This window comes from Taeniopygia guttata, chromosome 1A (genome assembly GCF_048771995.1).
Source record: "Taeniopygia guttata chromosome 1A, bTaeGut7.mat, whole genome shotgun sequence".
Lineage (NCBI taxonomy): Eukaryota > Metazoa > Chordata > Aves > Passeriformes > Estrildidae > Taeniopygia > Taeniopygia guttata.
Window position 1 is genome coordinate 3,516,297 of NC_133025.1, and position 19,487 is coordinate 3,535,783.

At 42.5% G+C, this 19,487-nt stretch overlaps 1 long non-coding RNA gene and 2 other non-coding genes across 3 annotated transcripts in view; all 3 read left to right on the forward strand.

Moving 5' to 3' along the window:
* Positions 1-12,321, forward strand: part of LOC140680629 (uncharacterized) — a 28,342-nt gene extending 16,021 nt beyond the window's left edge. Inside the window, exon 2 of the long non-coding RNA XR_012051988.1 lies at positions 8,034-12,321. This is a non-coding gene — a long non-coding RNA (uncharacterized lncRNA). The remainder of the gene's footprint in view (positions 1-8,033) is intronic.
* A 3,501-nt stretch (positions 12,322-15,822) lies between these two features.
* MIR29B-1 (microRNA mir-29b-1) lies at positions 15,823-15,893 on the forward strand. The gene has a single exon (NR_049138.1). It is a non-coding gene; the product is annotated as a microRNA mir-29b-1 (primary transcript).
* A 963-nt stretch (positions 15,894-16,856) lies between these two features.
* Positions 16,857-16,927, forward strand: MIR29A-1 (microRNA mir-29a-1). Its single transcript, NR_049054.1, has one exon. It is a non-coding gene; the product is annotated as a microRNA mir-29a-1 (primary transcript).
* The last annotated feature ends 2,560 nt before the right edge of the window (positions 16,928-19,487 follow it).

Genomic DNA, 19,487 nt, shown 5'->3' on the forward strand with positions numbered 1-19,487 from the left:
ACTCTGCCTGCTTCCCACTTAACTCTCTCATTCCTCAGTTCCTGGGCTTACCCTTCTGTCCTAAAATTGGCTCAGTCTCGGGAAAATCATCCACCCACGCTCCTGGGAGAGGGGGACCCGTGTGCCCGATGCTGCTCGGATCGCTCAGGAGCGCAACGTGTTCTGCACAGCAGCAGGGTCATTTTGGGGTAGTAACACTAAATCTTTCAAAAGTAATCACACTTCTAGAAGTGATTTAAGCTCTCAAGTTTCTAGGTGAAAGCAGTTGCCAGGGTTTAATCTGCACCCTAAAGTTCTGCTGGTAAATCCTGATCTGGCAGTTCTGCCTACATATGGGGGGTGACACCAATAGCAAAACACCTTCCCTGATAAAGAGCAGTGGGACCTTCAATGTCCACAGCAAAAATAAAAACATTTTAAAGGATTTATAAAGTTGTTATGGTGTCGTAGATGTGCAGCAGAATCCATGGATGGATTTTAGCTCTCATATAATTATATTTTTTAATAGTAAATTGGGATGCAAAGGAACTTCCTGCAACTGGAACTCTGTGCTGAAGAAAATCATTGGATCCAATGCCAGGAAGTTTTCTTGGCTGTGATTACAGCTTGTTGCCTGCACTTCCCATATAACTTTCAGAGTCACAAGCACTTTTATTTATCCATTAAGCTTCTTTTTTTGGTAAATTAAAAATTATGGTTATGTTTTCCCATGGCTATCTAGTAAGTACTGAGTTTCTTTTAGGGAAGTAGGGGGACAATATGTATTTTGAGCCAAAATACTATGGCACCTAAGAAAATAGGGTTTCTGTTCTTAATTGCCAGTTTTCTTTCTGTCTTTATAGTGTCTTAGTTTTTAAAAAAATCAACAAGCCCATTGTGATGCTTTTAATTAGACTTCAACAGAGATAATAAAAGTGTAGTGTCCCTTTGTGAAAGGAGTTTTTAATTATTGTTAATTGTACTTGCCAGCTTCATTTCTGAAGGGAAACGGAGGTGACCTCATCCTGCAAGTTGTCAGTCTCATGCTGGTGTCATTCACCTCCTGGAAAAGAGGTTGGGGTTTTGTTCCTTGTTGCTTCTTTTAATGAGGAGCTGTCCACAGGCCTGATGGGCTCTGTGGCCTTGGGAATGCTGTCCAAACTCTGCTTCAGTAGCAAGCTTGTTCCTGAAATGTTAAACTGAGTTGTGTCTTAGGGCATCAGCAGAGTCTCAGACCTGTGACGTGCCCATCCCAGTAACATCTCTGGCAGCAGAGAGTGCAAAAGACTTTAGGGAGGTGATGGAATCCTTGTTGAGGACAATTACTAAAGATTCAAAGGCTTATTTCTGCTCTTTCATACTAACCTTGGGGGTTTCTATTATCTATCCAAAGGTTTAATTTCTTAATCCTTCTCCAGTCTTGCCTTTAGCATATTCTTGTGAGGTCCCCACTTAACCTGTGCTTTGCATTTAAACAGATGACAAGAGAGATTTCCTCACCCTTTGGACTGCAAAATGTGCAGAGCAGTGGGGGTTGTATGTCTGGGGAGGTTCCAGGGTATCAGGACAAGTCAGCATTCAGTTGTGGCCGTGATGTAAATGCCAAAATATTTACAATCATTTCAGTTCATTGAGCATCTCCGTATGTTGGGAGAAGGATGAAGAGGATACGTTTTTGTCTCCCTTCACTGCTCTGTATTTCTTAAGCTGTTACCTCGTTTCATCTTAAATGAACCTTCTCTAAAATACCCTGAACTTTTCAATTCCATTTCAGTTCACCCAGTGCCATCTGCCGCGGTGTCTGCGATGTATTTCAGTCCTGACGAAATCCCCCTTCCTCAGCGGTACCTCCGCACGCTGTCGTAAGGATGATGTGACAAGCAAAGCTGGCAAGTTGTTCCCACCTTTGTTGCCAATTATAAAGCAGTGTAAAGAGGCAAATTCTGACAGCCTGTGTCCTTAGAGGTGTCTGAATACTGAACTCGTAGTGAAATCATCAGCGGTGAGGCTCTTGAGCATCCCTGAGGCTCTGGGCTGGGATCTCTGCTCACCTTTTGCTCAAGTAGTCTTTCCCTGACTGTCATCATTTCTTTGCCTGACTCAGATGTGTATTTAAAGCTGCTGCTTATTCATCAGCATCAAAACATTTACTTATAGATACAGAGAGCACAGTTCCCTGTAAAAGGGAAGAAGCTTTCAGCTGCTTTGTTTTCTAATCCTGGAGAAATCTGCAAGGTCAGTGAGCCTGGCGTGTGTAATGGGTCTCCTCAGGCTGCCAAATGTGTTGGGGACTGTGGTCTGGAGCTCCCAGATTTATCTCATTCCTTTGCTTTCTGCTGCTCATTAAAAGATCTAAAAAGAATTAAAATCTCAGTGCTGTGAGATGTTCAGGCTGAGATGGTTTTCATTCTGCGGTTCCCAGATTCTGCTCAGGCGAAAGGCGATGAAGTTTTCTGGAGGCAAACCACATTTTTTCAGTAAAACACTGAATACTGAATTCAGGTCACCTCAGACTGACTCTACTCAGTCCTTCCTTTGCTGTCTTAAGAGGACTGCAAAAGCACCTTAGAGGATTGTTCTGAAAACTATAGTAGTTAGCACTTCTGCAAGCCTGCTAAAATACATACCAAATGCACATATTTTTTAAGCCTTTTCACCTCCCAGAGTTGTTTAGGTATTTTGTTCTATCCTGAACAAAAATGCAGGAGACTTGTCCCATTCTCACAAACCAGTGCAGAAATTGTGGCCTTTCAAAATACTCCTTTAATCACGTATAGTTGTGGCTCCCAGGTTTCAAAATGGGATGAAGAACCTCTTCCCAGCAGGAGTAAAAACAACACAGCTTCTCTCCCATGCCAGACAAGCTTTTCATGGTGTGTTTTGGAAGTACATATTTCACATGGGCACAACTAGCTCTTGATTTTAAAAAACAAAATTACTTGAAACTACTCAGGGGCACAAATAAATGGCTGCAAGAATACCAGAGAATTGAGCAACAGGGAAAGGACATGTTGTTTCCTTTAAGAATTCTTACTAGAAATGACGTCACTTAGATAGTTTGGATGTTTGTGAGCGCTACAGGACTTGGAAAGGGAAAGCAAATCGGAAAAACACTGGGAAGCTGAACAATTTGTTTTGTTTTATGACTCCCTGGTCGTTTAATGAGGGAGCTATTACTCATGCGCTGTCACTGCACATCTAGAAAATTCCTCTGGGGTTAAAAACTGGCAGGGAAAAGTAGTTTCCTAAAAAACACTGAATTAATGAGATAAAAACCCATTGCTCAGGAGTCCCTAACAGGAAGGGTCGGGGGAGGAGCTGTGCAGGGCTCACGGTGTGTTGGAAATCTCCGCAGGGATTTCGGAGAGCAGATAGAGCTGGCAGGGATTCAGGGAAGTGATGCAGCAGATATACTCAGCATCTGCCTTTTAGGATACAGAACTGTGGATTTGAGCAGAAAAAACCCACAAGTTCGATTGGGGCATTGTAGCCAATCCTTCTTCATTCCTTTGTATCTGAAAATATCTGGGACTGAGGTGTTTAAAGAAAGAGGTTTTGTACCCATGGGCAATGATACAAAGCAATGTATTAATAATATTGACACATGAAGTGTTGTATTTAAGGAGAAGAAAAGTATTTGTGGTGTGGGCTTAATTATCCATTTTTAAATGATTTTTCATGGTTTTATAATGTGTATTCGTGTGGTCTGTCAGACTTCTGACTTCTTGCTTTGAGTCTGCATGGTTTTATAGATCTGTATGGTATTTTACAGTGCAGTACAGTGCAGTTTGCAATTTTACTTTAGTTATTTTAGCTGGTTAAGCCTATCTTGTCATAGCCACACAGGATACACATTATCCTCACCTTAACTGGACACCTGCTACAACTTTCATGGCCCTGAGGGCAGGATGAGGATTGTTCCAGTTAGATTTTGAAGAGAGCACAGTAAGCAGAGTGCTGCTCCAATCTAGAAATGCAAGGGAATATTCCTCACCAATCCCCTGACACAATTATTCCCTTGTAGCAGAAGTTACTGTAATTCATTTTGCCAAAAAAATGCTGATAAAGCAGAGGCTGTTAGGAGGGAAATCCATAAGGAGTCTGGAAAGTGTGATGTAAGGATTAGTAATAGAATTAGCAAGCTGCTGTAGCAGTTCTGCTACAGTTTGTCTTAAATTACAACACCTCAAAGATAATCATTGTCATTCCTTGACTCACTGCAGTGCTGTAGTCTGAATCAGTTTTGTTTTCTCTGTTCTGTCCTTTTAAGCACTTTCAAAATTCTTTTAATTATTCTCTTTTCATCAAGAATATCACCAAATTTTCCATGCAAATACAGAAGTAGTTCAGGACAGGTTGTGTATTTTAAGCTTCAGATCAAAATGATGCTTAGCTGTGTCTTGCTGTACATGCACCATACACCCTCTTTAGAAATATCCAGTGCTGAGCTTTAAAAGCTCATAGATGCCCAGTTTATTGTATCTGTGCTGGATTTTTGCCCTTGGGTGTGGAAGTCAACTGCCTGGGCCAGAATTAGGAAATAATTCCTACATGTGATGTGAAAAAAAAAGTCCAGAGCTCTGTTTCCACCAGAATGGGACAGAATGAGACTGAAAAGGCTGGGGGGACCCTTGAGGTGTTGAGAAGGTGGCAGGGGTATGGATGTCATGTAATTTTGGAATCAGAACAAGCACTGTAGAGAGAGACACACCAGAGGGACCTTGTTTGTGACACATTAGACAGGGATTTGGGCATCAGCTGCTCTGAGGTTGTGTGTGCCTGGTAGGGAGCACAGCAAAGCTCAGGTTTGGTGTGGAACAGCCTGTTGGGTACCAGGAGCCACACAAACGATGCAGAGACATGTTCAGCCTCACGTTTTTTATCTGTGCTGCTCCAGTTCTCCAGAGTGGTGTGAAACTGAAGGCTGAGCAGGCATGGAAAGGGGCTCTCCTGCTTTTCACGTGGTGCTTCAGTGTCCAGTGGAAGGTGGTGACCAGCAGGGCCTCTGTGCAGCCTTGTTCTCGAAAGGGCTCTGGTGTTGGCATGGATTTGGGTGGATTTCAGGCTCTTCCAGGGCACTTAGTGATGTTCAGGCTGGTTTTTTATTGCAGAAAAATGTAGGTGAGAAGCAGGTTCCCTCATGCCAGCTGGGACACACGCTGATGCCCCAGCAGCTACTGCATAGAAAGTTCTATCACTCCAGAGTCTAGGCACCTAAATCCTGCCAAAATCCAGGCAGAACTGAGACAGGCCCCGTGGCTGATGCCTGCAGACTTCCAGTCTCGTGGCAGGGGACACTGTGGACAGCCATGTGTCCCTGCCTGGTGCTGCATCACCCCTGAAACAGGACTGGCCTTCCCAGAGCTCCAGCCCGTGTGCCTTGCACTAACACAAGAAAAATTGTATGGCTTGTTACTGAAACCTAACTTAATTTTGCTGTTAATGAAGCTGTAATTGCAGTCCATTACTGTGATCATGGCTCAGCTGATTTCCCATCCGGTGCTGTTTTCCCTCTGTGCTGGATGGATTGGTGAGGGTGAGAGGCAGATCTGACCTAAGTGGGGCTGCTCCCACCTTGGCACTGCTGCAGGTGCTGCCTGAGACCCCATCCCATCACCCATCCAGAGCTCTCCTCCCATCTCCTGCTTTACACGTGGTCTTTGGAGTGCAGATATGTTCAAGGGACTGTCAGGTTTTATATTTAAAGACTTTCCTCTTCTATTTTTTTTTTCCTAAAGCTTTACTCTGTCAAGGCCTGTGCAGCTGGCGTTACACAGCACATACTTTATTATCCCAGTCATCACTTCAACCATTTAATCCTTTTAACCTTCACAGTGGCTACAGTAGGAATTATGGGGAGTGAATTTCCTCTTGAGTGAATTTCCTTGGCCACTGTTAAAACCACAAAGTAGTTCCATGAAAAAAGGGATCTCTTGGTGGAACTGTTTGCAAAGGACTGGAAGGGGTGAGAGAAATGAGAAGTCAGTGCAGCTGCAGGGAAGTGGCTGTGGGGACACCACCATGGGCTGGCAGCTGCCACATTCCTGCACCCAACATCCCAGACCTGTTCCAACCACAGAAAAGTTAATTCAGAACAGTCAGCCCTGCTAGGCAGGGAAAAGACCTTGCTGCCAGATGCTATTTGTGTTGTACATTATCTCCATAGGTTTTGCATCTGTCTTTCCTGCAGTTTTATTTTCTGCCTTCAAAATTCCCTTTTTCTCATTGTGTCTAGTAATTGAATTTGCAAAATATTACAAAGTGACATTAGGATGTGCCTGTTAAGAGAGGAGAATAAATTAATTACATGCTGTGAACTAACTGAACTCATTTAGTAATTAATGAATTAACTTCTGTCTACAAACAGGAGAACTTGAATGTTGGCAGAATAAACAGTGAAATCTGTCATTGACTGAATCACTGGTGTGGCGGGGGGGGGTTGGGTTTATTTTTCCTTGGTTTAGTAATGGCCACATTTTTAGAATTAGGAAGTTATACCAGTGATTTGCAATTTAGGGTTCACCTCTGTGATTCCATCCTACACCACTTCCAGACTGACATCTGCCTCTTGAATTCATTGGAAACGTTGACGTTTCCAGTTGCTTTTTCTTAACCAAATATTAACACTAATTCTTCATCCTCCCTTTTTTATACTGGTCAAACTTTCGACAGCATCAATCATGTTTCCGTTTGAGATTCCATCCTGACTGGATGACTGTGATTTTGGGGGTTTTGTGGTCTTTCTTCATCATATTTTTAATGTGCACAGTGATGTTATGGTCTCTGTGTGCACATTCTGCATCTTCTCTCTTCCCAGATTTCCATTGCAGTAATGGATTTGATTATTATTCAATGATATGATTATTCTCTCTCTCTCTGTAGTCAAGTTCCAGACCTGCACCTGTGTGCATCATTTTGTTTTCCTTCCAGGATGTTTGTGTGCCTTGTACACGTGGATTGATAGCAATCTGCTGCAGCTCAGCTCTGTGTCAACAGAAAGGAGCTTTCTCCCATGCCAACCCTCTGTAAATGCCACAAAAACACCTTCGTATTTAAGCCTCTATTTTAAAACTTGATCTTCCTATGATGCCTACAATAGAAAGGCTGTTAATCTGCCTTTATATCAGGTTTTATTGTCTTATTATACTTTCTTTTTTTTTTTTATGTCTCTGTTTCTTGCTTCAGGCAGTAAATAAGAAAACCAAGCTCATTCTATTCTGTTTTATGTGATGCTTCTAGATCAGTGTGTCTTGATCTCTGTCCTGCTGCAGTGGTTTCCTTCCTTGGAAATCACTGGGAAGGTGAACACCTACTGCACAAACTGAGTTTCTCAGGTCCCAAAGAAAATCAGAACTTCATCCTTCTTTTAATGCTCCAGTTATGAGATGCTGACCTTGTTTGCAACTTCAAAAGGTGGAGCCAGTTGTGGGGAGGAAACTAAAAAGATTAGGAATAATTTGGATGTAGGTTACGTTTTCTGATGGACAGGGACATATTTTTCTAATGCAACTGAAGTTGTTTAATGGATGTTGCAGATCAAAGCAAAAACAAATTTATTTCCAGAATCCAGCAGCCCCTTTTCCCATCCCTTGCCTGGCTGTGTTCAATACATGGAGCATTATGTTATCCTCTAATTAGCTCTGTAATTTCCATGGCGTGTGCCAGCATCAGTGTTTATTATTGAAGCACAGTGTCTGCTTTTATCCTCATGATGTGACTGTCCTGTCACAGAAGTCACATGCACAAACTAAAAGTAAAAGGGGTTCAGCAGTAAGGATCAGTAAATATTTTAACCTGTGCATGGTTGTGCAGATGTAATTGATTGAAGCACTGCCAAATGTTCACCAGTTGATCCAGGTGATCCTTGCTCAGCATTCAGTGAGGATCCCGCTCATCTCCTGGATCTTCCAGTCCCTAGCATGGCTAACAGGGCATTAAGCAATCCCTAAAATCTTTATTTTTACCAGAACTGGGTGACTTCTCTGCATTTCATGAGGGGAAGCTGAAGTGGAAATGCAAACACACATTTAAATAAACCATTTTATAAATTCCAGATGCTGATCTCAAGAGGGCATCTTGCATATGCCAGAAGAAGAACATGTTGTTTGAGGGAAAACCTGCCTATAAATCTGTGCAAATGGAAAGGTAAATAATTTCTGTTTCCAGTACACTGATGGAGTAAGATCTCTGCACTGGTTATTTTTCCTGCTGTGAAGTATGTAGTATATAAATTTATCTGGCATATGTATTTGTCACTGTGCAGCAGCAGAATGTAGCAAGTGAATATCTTTAAAAAATACTGATATCTGCTTCACAGAATCACAGAATAGTTTGGGTTGGAAGGGACCTTCAGGACCATCTAGTTCCAACCCTCTGCCATAGGAAGGAACACTTTCCACTCTCCCAGGCTGCTCATTGCCTCATCTGGCTTCTTCAGCATAACAAGGAAGGGTTCTAAAGTGCTTTGTTTCACTCTGAAAATATTCCTGGCTTGTGTTTCAGGTTTTTTTTGCAGTGTCATATGTGATGGGAGGAGTACAGAATATTTGTCTTGCACTGCAAGGTCCTCTGCAGTGTGTTCCTGAGGCGTGGGAATTAAGCTGAGGTTAAAACTTGAAGTGGTCTGATTGAACTTCCTATCTTTCTTAATTGTTATCTTCTTTCTGTGTGATAATTTTAATTTCACTTCCTCTTGGGTAATCGTGGAGTAGTCTGAGTTTGTGTTATATCAGACAAAAAAAAAAAAAAACTACAGACTAATAAAAGTTTTTGTGCTGTTTACTGTTATTTTTTAAAGATACAGAAGAGCAGTTCCTTCCAGGTCACTTCCCACGCTTTGACAGACAAAGTGCCACGATGATGTGTGGAGCAGCACAAATTAATCCAGTGCTGGAGATAAGCAGAGGGGCAGCTTTGAGAGCTCACTTTGTAGGGACAGAAGTGGCTGTGATCCAGCTCATGGCACGAGGATACAAACAGCAGGTGTAGCTTTGGAGTGCTTCATGACAGGGGCATTTCTGCTCAGGGGTGGGATTACAGCTTCTATTGAAATTTATATAACAGCCACCGTGCCAGGGTGGTTGCTAAAAATGATGCTCATCGCTCTTACATCCCCAAAGCTGTAAGTCAGAAGAACTATTTTAAGCTGAAGAAATATTTTGGGGGTTTTTTTTAATTCTTAATGGCCATTGTTTTTCTCTCAGACCCCACTGAGATGATTTTAAATGTGTCAGGCAGCGGTGGCAATGAAAGTATGTGTTTTTATAATGTAAGAATTGGACAATCAACAATGAGTTTTGTTGTGGGTGGCTGCTTCATTATCATGCCCTCATTATCATACCTAAGCAATCAACAGGAATTACTTTTTTTATTATGGCTGTCCTGTCCAGTTTCTAAAATACAACATCAGCTGCTTTTATCCAGCAAATGGTGATCCATTTGGGAAAAAAAACCCTCAGTATTTTCCTGCCTGTGCTGCCCCAAAGGTTGGTGTTTTGCAGAAGGAGCAGTCAGCTGCTATGGTGATGGGCACAGGGTGGGAATGTGGACAGAAATAGAGGGAGGCTGAAGCCAGACTGTTCCTGCTTCCTTATGGTTTCAGTAGCCCTCTCTGAAGTGGATGGGGACTGATTCCAAGGATTTCGCAGGTTATTTGTGGTTTTCTGCCTCAGATTCTCACAATTAGCACAAAATAATACTCAGAAAAAAAAAAAAAAAAAAGAGTGAGATTCTCAGATGGATAATGTTTGTACAGGATGTATGTAATTCCCTGCAGAGCAGCTTGTGCCCGTTGTGCTGGGATGTGGATGCACAGAAATCTCCCTCCTCCCATCCAGACTGAAGTCAGTTTTTGGTAATGCATAATTCATATCCTGAAGCCTTTGTCACAAAAACATCTTACTGCCTTTCCCCCAGCTCCATAAGCCTGCTTTTGTATTTTTAGGATTTCCTTCCCTTCTAATCCCCAAAATCAGCCTGATGAGGTTTCAAAACAGAGTTCAGAGTAAATCTGAGACAACCTTTACGTCAAGGATGTTGCTCTGTGCAGCAGGTAATTCTCTGGCACCTGCTATTTATGGGTTTTGCCTCCACAAAGAATTACTTCCCTGTGGCACCACTGCCACAGTCAGTGCACAAGTGCACTGCAGCTCGAGGGATTCTACCAGGAGGTTTGGATCTATTTTGGATACATCTCACAAGAAATTCCCGCACACATATTTTGTTATGAAACAAAGACCGCAATTCTTTTTTTCTTTTTTTTTTTGTGAATTTTTTGTGAGCTCTGATCCAAAATTATTCTTTCCATAGGGAGCATGGTGCCTGTATTTAGTGATGGGTTAGTGGCACACCTCGATTGCCTGTTCTGACTGTGAGTGCCCTCACACAAGTACAGATTGTGAGGTGTCATAACGTGGTTAAAAAGTCTGTGTAAAAACCTGGAGGAAAAGAAAAAAATGATTCTCAAGTTGTGTTTTGATTCATCTCTTTGCAGAACAACACAATTCAAACAACTTCTGGTGTTTTCCTCTTCCAGATTCTGAGGACAATCCTGTCAGTAATGAATTGTTCCAGAAGTACACAAAGAAAGCTCTGCATGGTAGAGGCTGTTTTTCCTCAGGTACAACACATCCCTGTCCCTCCTTGGTACCTGTTGTTGCAAATACCATCAGGCCTTTCCTGCTCAAAGCTTTGAGGAGCTTTGAAAGTACAGAGATAAATGCGTGGTGTGCCTGCATAATGGGAAAATCGGATGTTTCACTAGTGGGAAATAATTGCTTTCATTTGAGGGCTCTTTGCCTGTTCCAGAGGAATGTTCCCCAGATCTCTTCACTTCGTAGCACTTCTAAGTGCAGCTAAACAAAGCACAGGAAGGAATGTGAAGTACTGTCATCAGTGTAGAAATCTTTTCAGCAATGGTTTGTCATTATTTTTCTCCCAAATGATCCAAATGCTTTTTTTTTTTCCCCTTACTGTTTATATCAAGACACCACAGACCTTCTGATAACACTAAATTCCAGCTGTGGAGGCTTTGATTGTTTCTTGCACGTTGCTCATTTTAAGATGACAGAATTGTTCAGTGAGAGAAATTCAAATGGATAAATTCAGGCAAACAGTCCTGTGGGGAAGGTTGAGCTGTTTGTAAAAATCCAGTAAAAATTGAGTAAGAACCTCAGAGTTCAATGTATTGATTTTCTTGTGAAAGTTCAAGAACTGTGTTTCCTTGCAGGCTGAAACTCATCTCAGCTCCTCATGACCAGCTGAGCAAGAGAGATGGGATTTGATGCTATCCAAAGTGTAATTCCACAGTTCATGTCTTCTGCTAGTTCCAGCTTAATCAGCTTCTGCCCACTCTCAGCCATTCATTTCCAGCTCAGCAGCAATGCAGTGCCACCTCTTCCCTGACCATGTGGAAAACCAGATGACTGAAAATAACTCGGTCAAGAATAGAAACTCTTCATTTTTTTTGCTTTGTATTAGAATCATTTGAATGAATTTCGTGGCCCACAGGCAGATGTATTGGTGCTGCTGAAGGTGACAAGAAATGCAGCATCAGAGGCAGCAGTGAGCACTGTAGGGTGTCCCAGTGCTGTGTGATCTTGCTGTCAACAAAAATCTGCTCTGGGACAATATCCTGAATGAAGGGCTTTCACTAACCACGGGATTATTTATTGAACTGCTGCTTTTCATTTATTTTATTAAGGAAGATTACCATCTTCTTGTTAGGGCAGGTTTATTTTTTTTACTTGAGGAGATAAACCATCTCTGTGAGAAGTCAGTCAGCTTTGTGGACAGCCATGAATGTCAATAAAGTCTTGGCAAACACAGTAGGTATTTATTCAGCATTGCAAATTAAAAACATTTTTCCTGCTTGTTTAGTGAAGGGAACAAAAAAAGACAAATTACAGAGCGGATGAGCTCTCTTGATAGTTGGAATTCATTAAGCTGGTGGTGAAAACACTGGGGGATTGATGGTGCAGAAAAAGAAAAGATGAGGCAGCTTTTCCCCAATAGCTGTGGCTCAAGTTCAAGTTGAAAATGACAAAAAAAAAAAAAATCCCTTAAAGACATCTGTAACTGACTTTCACAATCCCAGTTTCTGTCTGGATAGACTGTTCTTTCTCACTGTAGTTAGTATTAATTGGTTTTTCAGTTGACAGATAATTTCTCAGTGGCTCCTCCGTCTCCATCATGCCATGGGGTGTCTGCAGCAGCTCATAAATGAGATCCATGGCCAGACATTAAGTGGGAAGTTCACACAGACCCTTCCCATGGTACAGACAGAGCCTTTCTGCAGACTAGTCACTCTGTCATCTTCCCTCAGCTCCACATTTTATTATTATTTTTTTAAAAAGTATTTAAAAAGTTACAGTAAGTTAAGCAGTTTGTCAGATGTGATGTTCTCACAGGCCATTGTCTGCAGATTCCAGGCTGCCTCTGCCTTTCAGATGGATCGTAAAGCTGTCGTGAGTGCAGCTCTAACAAAATCCATTTACATGGCTCCTGTTATGGCAGGGCATGGAAAGGAAGCTGTAGGACTTATTTTTTAATGAATTTCCTGTACAGAATCATTAGTCCACCATGGAAGTCTTTCCAAGTCACACCCAGTGCAGCTCTGTCTGATTATCCCTGATGAATGGGATAAAAAGCCCACCACAGACACTTGGAGTCACAGACAGTTTTCATGTCATTCCAAGTACAGGAATTCTGCACTTCATCATTAGAAGAGAGAGGGTTCCCTAGTAAGTGTTTAAATGCAGCTAAACCACCTGTAAATCACTAGAATTATTCAACAGCAAAACAAAGCCTTTGTAAACTTCATTCTTGCAGTGCTCTAATTGCAGACAAAACTTTACCCATTCAAGTGATCCCATCAATGTCAAATAAAAACATGAATTATGAAGCTTGTAAGATTAGAGCTTGAAGTCACTGACATGTCATTCCCATAATTTTCTCTGGAGAATTACAGAACACTTAATTTGTAACTGCAGAAACCTAAGTGTAATCAGACGCTCTTCCATCTACAGTTTTTATCTAAGTCATTGAATTCTGGATTTGTTCTTTCCTGTTTCCCAAGTTCTTACTTGTAAATGTGAAGACATTAACTGCCTTTCTTCTTCTTCCCTGTTCAACGAGGAAGTTGCCCTCAGCTCTTTGATCATTAAATCTGGGAAGGATGGAGCAGTCCAAGATTTGAAAATGTTTTAAAACTTCCAGCACCTAATTAGAAGGAGGCATCTTGCAGCAGCACAATAGCTCTCTCTCTGCAGTTCATTTGGTTTTCCAATTGAGAAATGACAGTTTACAGCCCTGGTGTGAGCGTGTTTCTCATTAGCCTGTTCTAGGAGCACGCAGAGTTACTGCAAGTTTTGAAAGATGCTTTCTTCAAAAGTGCAAATGATATTAAATGGCACAATTTGCTCTCTGGATAGCCACATGGAGAAGCTGTGGCCTGCAGCCATCCTAAGGCCAGTGGTAAAGGCAGAGCCAGGCAGCTGGACCTCAGCTTCAAATCCGTGGATGTCATGGATGCAACTGCACGGAAAAGATGCTGCAGCAGGAATTCTTCTTGTCCAGGGGAGACAGTTGTGAATTGTCTGTGCTTTCCTCGTTTAACAGATGGATCTCAGGTTTCTTGTGCTTTTCTCATGAAGATTTTCTTGGAGAGGAGTGTGTTAGCTGTTCTGCTGACAGATACCCTCGTGAGAACTGTCCACACTGGCTTGATTTCCCTCTTCAGGAGCTGGATTCCTGGTCTGAGCTGGCTGGGTTTGTTGTCCTTGGGGTAAATGAACACAGAGCTGCGTGTCAGAGAGTGATGAAACTCAAGGAATAGGTGTAACTCCTTTTTTTACATAGTTTTCTGCCCCCCTGAAGAGGAGATTGAGAATATTTGCCCATCCTCAGGACTCAGCAGATGGGTTCATCTTGCTTGGTGGTTTAGGGTCTGGAATGCCAGTTCTACAAGGACTGGCTGAGGATTGAAAAGGAGACTCGGGGAAGTCCTTATTTGCCTGAAGACCAATATTTACCTGAAAGGAGGTGGTGGTGAGGTGGGAATCAGCCTCTTCTCCCAGGTAACAAGTGACAGGAAATGGCAAACAGCCTCAAGTTTCACCAGCAGAGGTTCAGGCTGGACAGTAGGAAAAATTTCTTCACTGAAAGAGTGGTTAAGCATTGAAACAGGCTGAGAGCAGAGGTGGAGTCACCATCCCTGGAAGTGTTCAAAAAACAAGTGGACCTTGGCACTTCATTATACAGTTTAGTGAGAATGGTGGTATTAAATCAAAGGTTGGGCTCAATAATCTTGGAGGTCTTCTCCAACCTCAGTGATTCTGTGGTTCTAGTCAATTAAAATCATCTTTCACAGGGCTTCCAGAGGCTGGTATGGAGCACACCCAGGTGTAATAAACTACAGGGAGGGGAAAAAATAAAGATGCTTCACTCTTCTTGAAAACACTGCAGCGAGGCAAAATTTTGGACTTCTGCATGGCTGAAGGAAAAAGAGTTTGGTCCTGCCTGCACTTTAAAGCAGCTTTATTTTACCCATTAGTGTTTTGTGAGGCTGTGTGGAAGATTCCCAGGCAGCTGCACGCTCAGGGCAGAGCCGGGGACACGGGCACAGCTCCGTCCTGATGCTTCCTGCCTGCTCTGCTCCACACAGGCACTTTCTGGACAGAAAAGCTGCACAATAAATCCAGTGCTGATGTGGCCTGGCGTGGTGACAGCTCTTCCAGTAACTGCAGGAACTGCCTGCTTATAGAGGCCTGGCCTGCTCCGATGGGTTGTTTTCCTTAAAGCTGTTGTTCTGCACCAGATGGGGCACACGGTGTCTTTGTGCCTCCCTCTGCACAGACACTTTGTGGTGCCTTCTGTGCCACTGCCCGGGGTGATTTGTTCCTTTCTAGAGGCTGTGGTGGACCTGAGTGCTTCCCAGAACATGTCACTGAGAGCAGGGCTGTGCAAACACTCAAGACTTGTTCAGCATCGCTCTGCAGATGTACTCCGAGTCTGTTCTGCCAGCTGAGATGAGGGGCTGCAGAAAGATGATGAAAAAAGAAAAAAAATAATACCTATTTGGAAGGGAATAAATTGTCTAGGACACACTTCACTAGCAGATTTCCAGGAAACAACCCTCTGTCAGATTTCTTAGAAGCTGTTGTGGCTCCCAGTGCTAAGTGCCAAGTCTGAATAGCCCATCATCAACTCAGTCCTTAACGTCAGGTTTGGTGACGTGCTTTTCCCCTAATTTGCAAATCCCACCTCAGCCAGAGCTAGCTGACAGGTGGGCAGGTTTCCAAGCTCTCTGCATAACCTTTGGGATGACTATTGAACCTTTAGGCACTGACATGCAGCTTCTGTCACATGCTAGTCTTGGTGTGCTGCTGCTGTTGAAGTGAAGATTTGGTAACATCTTACGCATTTCGCTGTCACAAGAGGGAGTTTTGTAGCAGTGCTGCCCTTGCTGGTGTGTTTGGATGCAGTCTTGCTGTGGGCAGAGCTCAGCAGACAGAATGTGTTAATAGAAGACAGCAGCACAAGCAGGATGAATGTCTTTCATTCCTTGTTAAAGCCTTGTACATGTTGTTCAAGCCTGACTAACAAAATTCCTCTGAGTGACACTGCTGCAAGCAATTCTCTTGCTGTTGGTAGCACTGTAATAGAAAACAGAAGTGAGCATTTGAGTGACTCAAAAACCAAAATCAAGGGTAAGAATAAGAAAAAAGCATCAACTGTTTTAACAGGAAAAATAAAAACCCAACGTGGCTAGGTATTCTTCTGTGGCATTTCCAATTTATTGTTACAGGAATATCCTCCCAGCTAGACTCAAGCTCCCTCAGGAAGCTGGTTTCATATGGTGGTTTAGATTTAACTATTCATTGTCTAGCACCATTTGAAATCAGTGTTCTTGGAGGAAGAATGCCTGCCTTCATCAGGGAAATGGACCCTCAGGAGCCTCAGAGGAAAAGAAGAGAAAGTCAAGATCTTCCTTGTGTGGCTCTGCCATTCCGATTAACCTCCACCACCAAACCAAGTCCCTCAGTGGGACTCCAGGGGTCTGTGACCCAGGTGACTCCTGGGAGAGCAATGTAAAGAGTGATTTCAAAGGCAGAAATTCTGCTGTCATCATGTTTATAATATTTGTGAGTAGTGAGCAACAACTTCAGAACCCAGGAAGATTTTGAGACAGAAACAAGGCAAAAAAGTAACATACAGAATTGTAACACAGGATTGAAGGTGTTGATTTTAATGCCCCAACTAGTAAAAACTACTACAGCTAGTTCATACAACATGGTGAGGAATAAGCAGGGAACTACATTTGCTCTAAATTCTTAACTCAAAACCTATTTTCAGCCTTACCTAGATCTATTTTTCTTACCACTTCATCACACTTGTAAATACTTTGTCATACAAGACAATCAAATTTGAAACAGGTAATTCTGCATGGAAGCACTGGGAATTCTGGATGCTGTTTACATCCCTCCTGAGTGTTTGGCTTTTTGTTGTGGCATGTTTGGCAGATCAGAATGTGCTGCTTATTTTGTGTGACAAGACTTGCCAGCGTGCAGGTTGGTGGTTGGATGTGCTCATGGAAATGGCCAGCAGCTGAGAGTTAGACCACAGGTGGTTGGACATACTCTCCAAGTCTACTGAAATCTGGAGAAGTCTTTCAAGATTGTATTTTTTGAAGTGTTTTACTGTATTAAAAATTGTGTGTACCTAATGGTTGATGTTGAAAATTTTCACTGTCTAAACCTCTGTTTTTTCACCAGTGCTTTAATAAGAATTATATCAAGTATTTGGGGATTCTCCAATGTGAAATGCTGTCGACCACATAACTCTTCATCCTTGCAGATCTCCGTAACCCCTTTAGAGGATGACTGATTTCTTTTGGTGTTCAGAGTCAATAATAATTTCTAGCACCATTTGAAATCGGTTATAGTGATTGGGGAATTGCACCTTGTGAATTTTTACAGAAGAGGCTCCGGAGAGAAGCTTTATTGATACGAAAACAGGGAAGTGTGTTATTTTAGTGAATGGAGTTGCAGAAATGCTACAAGTTTAATCTCTGGGAGGTGGAGAATTGTAAAAATGTATTACCCAAGATCTTGGTTTAGGTCCTCTGTGCGAAGATGATCCTTGGAATGTTTTGGAAAACCTTACAGTGCTGAGAGGGAAGATCAAGGGAGATGGTTTTCCAAGTGAGAATAATCAGTGTGGACTTTGGCTGGAAGAAGAAGAGCCCCACCCTGTTGTCTTAATGATCTGTGTGTGAGGTATGAGGAAATAAAAGGAGCAGTGGAAAACCTTCCAATCTGCAGCTCCCATACTCTGGATGTGCTGAAAGCAAGATCTCATGGAGGTTTTCCCTGCCAGCCTGAGAGCTCCTTCCATTCTCCTCTCATACACCCCTGACAGAGTAAGCCATAAAGAACCTGAGTCACCTCTCCAAGGGTGTTTAATATATATTAATTCCTCTGAAATTCCAGTTGTTCAGAGACACAGCTGGCTGGAAGCCGAGTCGAAGGTGGGTCCTGTCCCCAGTTCCAGCAGGATCTCATTATCCATGAAGATAATCTCTGAAAAATCATCCTTCAATCAGCTGGTCATTCTACATCCAGCTTTTTGGGAGTTAATAACACCAACCAACCTACAGCAGCACATCACACACCAACCTGCAGCAAGGCATCCCTGTAGCAGGGGATGTTTCCCTGGACGTCCTGGTGAGTTCAGCTTTTTCCGCTATTCCATATGGAGTAACTAAAAAAAAGATTATTTTGTAAACAAGTGGAGCAACTTTTGAATATTCAGAGGAATTTCTAAGGTTGTGGCTGGTTGTTGGAATCAAATCTACCTTCCTTTTATCCCCTCCAAATTTTTTTATGTATATGAAAACATATTGAAGGCTGGAGAAGGAATTTTGCCAAGGAGGTTGAGTGACAGGACAAGGGGGAATGGCTTCAAACACAAAGCAGGGTTAGATTAGGTATTAGGAGGAAATTTTTCCCTGTGAGGTTGGTGAGGCCCTGGCACAGGTGCCCAGAGAAGCTGTGGCTGCCCCTGGATCCCTGGAAGTGTCCAAGATCAGGTTGGATGGGGCTTGGAGCAACCTGGGATAGTGGAAGGTTTCCCTGCCCATAGCAGGGGGTGGAATGAGATGATCTTTATTTTTAATTAAGATAATCACAAACCAAACGTGACTTTTTGACCTCTCTCAAGACTCTTCCTTCCATCCATTCACAAAATCCACCCTCACGCTCTCTTTTCAGATAGAGCTTTGAGAAGTGGCAAATGCCTGTGTTTAGTACCAAAGACTGTAGGTTAAGCCCTTAAATTAATGGAACAAATTATTGAAATATGGAAAATACACGCTGGCTAGCAGCATGGGGGGGTTGCAGTACGATGCAGAGCTCTACATGTTTTAGGGGGTTTGACAGATGTTCTTGTGGAGGTTAAAAGCTGTGCAGAATTAAGTGGTGTTGGAAGCGTGACTAGAAAATAATCACCGTGTTTTAAGTACATCCACTGCCTGAGTAGCTGCCATGCAGACAGTTGCTTAAATGATTTCTTGTGGGAAGGAGCAGATGGAACTGTTTGGACATTTGCTGCCTGTGCTGTGCAAGTAGGATCGAAACTTCTGGACTTTAGGGAAACTTGTTAACACAAAAACTAATCTTAAGGTCCAAACCAGCTACAAAGTGGTGCAGAAACAGGTGAAGAAGGTTAATAACATTTTAATTCTTTCTGTTGAAAGGCAAGAGGTTCTTTGAACCCTACAGTCAGAAAAATGTGTCTGCCAAGTGTTTGGCTCTCGTGAAAGTATTTTCAGTCGTGAGCACTGCTGGAGGTGTGCCTGTGTGCTCACACACAGGATTGTGTCCTGCTCATGGTGGATCTTCTCTCGTGGGAAAGAAAGGATGAAAAAAGGAAGAAAAATGCTTGATGAAAACAGAAGCATTTCTGTTTTCAGCATAAAATATATCTGAGGAAGAGGGAAGCATAGGTAACAAGCTTTTTTGTTTGTTTGTTTGTTTTGTTTTGTTTTTTTTATTTAATTTATCCTATTTGCTCTCAGCTCCTGGCCTTTTCAACAAGTGAAGCTACTGGAAGACAAGTCTTCCCTATCACACAGATTTGGGTGCAAAATGGTGCCTACAAAACCTGAATTAGTGTCAAAACTCCAGTCAGGTACCACAATGGGTAACGTAAACTATTTGTTTGGAAATCTGCTCCATCCTCCCGTTGACAGACCCTGCAGCAGTCACAAAATGCAACGTGCAGGAGGATTGTTTCTTTGGCCAGAAAAGTTTGTGCTGTTGCCAGTGTTCTGGAATGATGTTGAAATGAAATCAACACTTGGACTAAGCCAAAAGCAGCACTGGAAGTCAATTGCTTCTCCCAAAAAACCCTCTCCCTTCTGGATTAATATAAAATATACTGGATGGTAGGATGAGAGGGAGAGAAAGATGATGTCTGTTGGGAAATTTTTAATACAAAAATATTTTAGA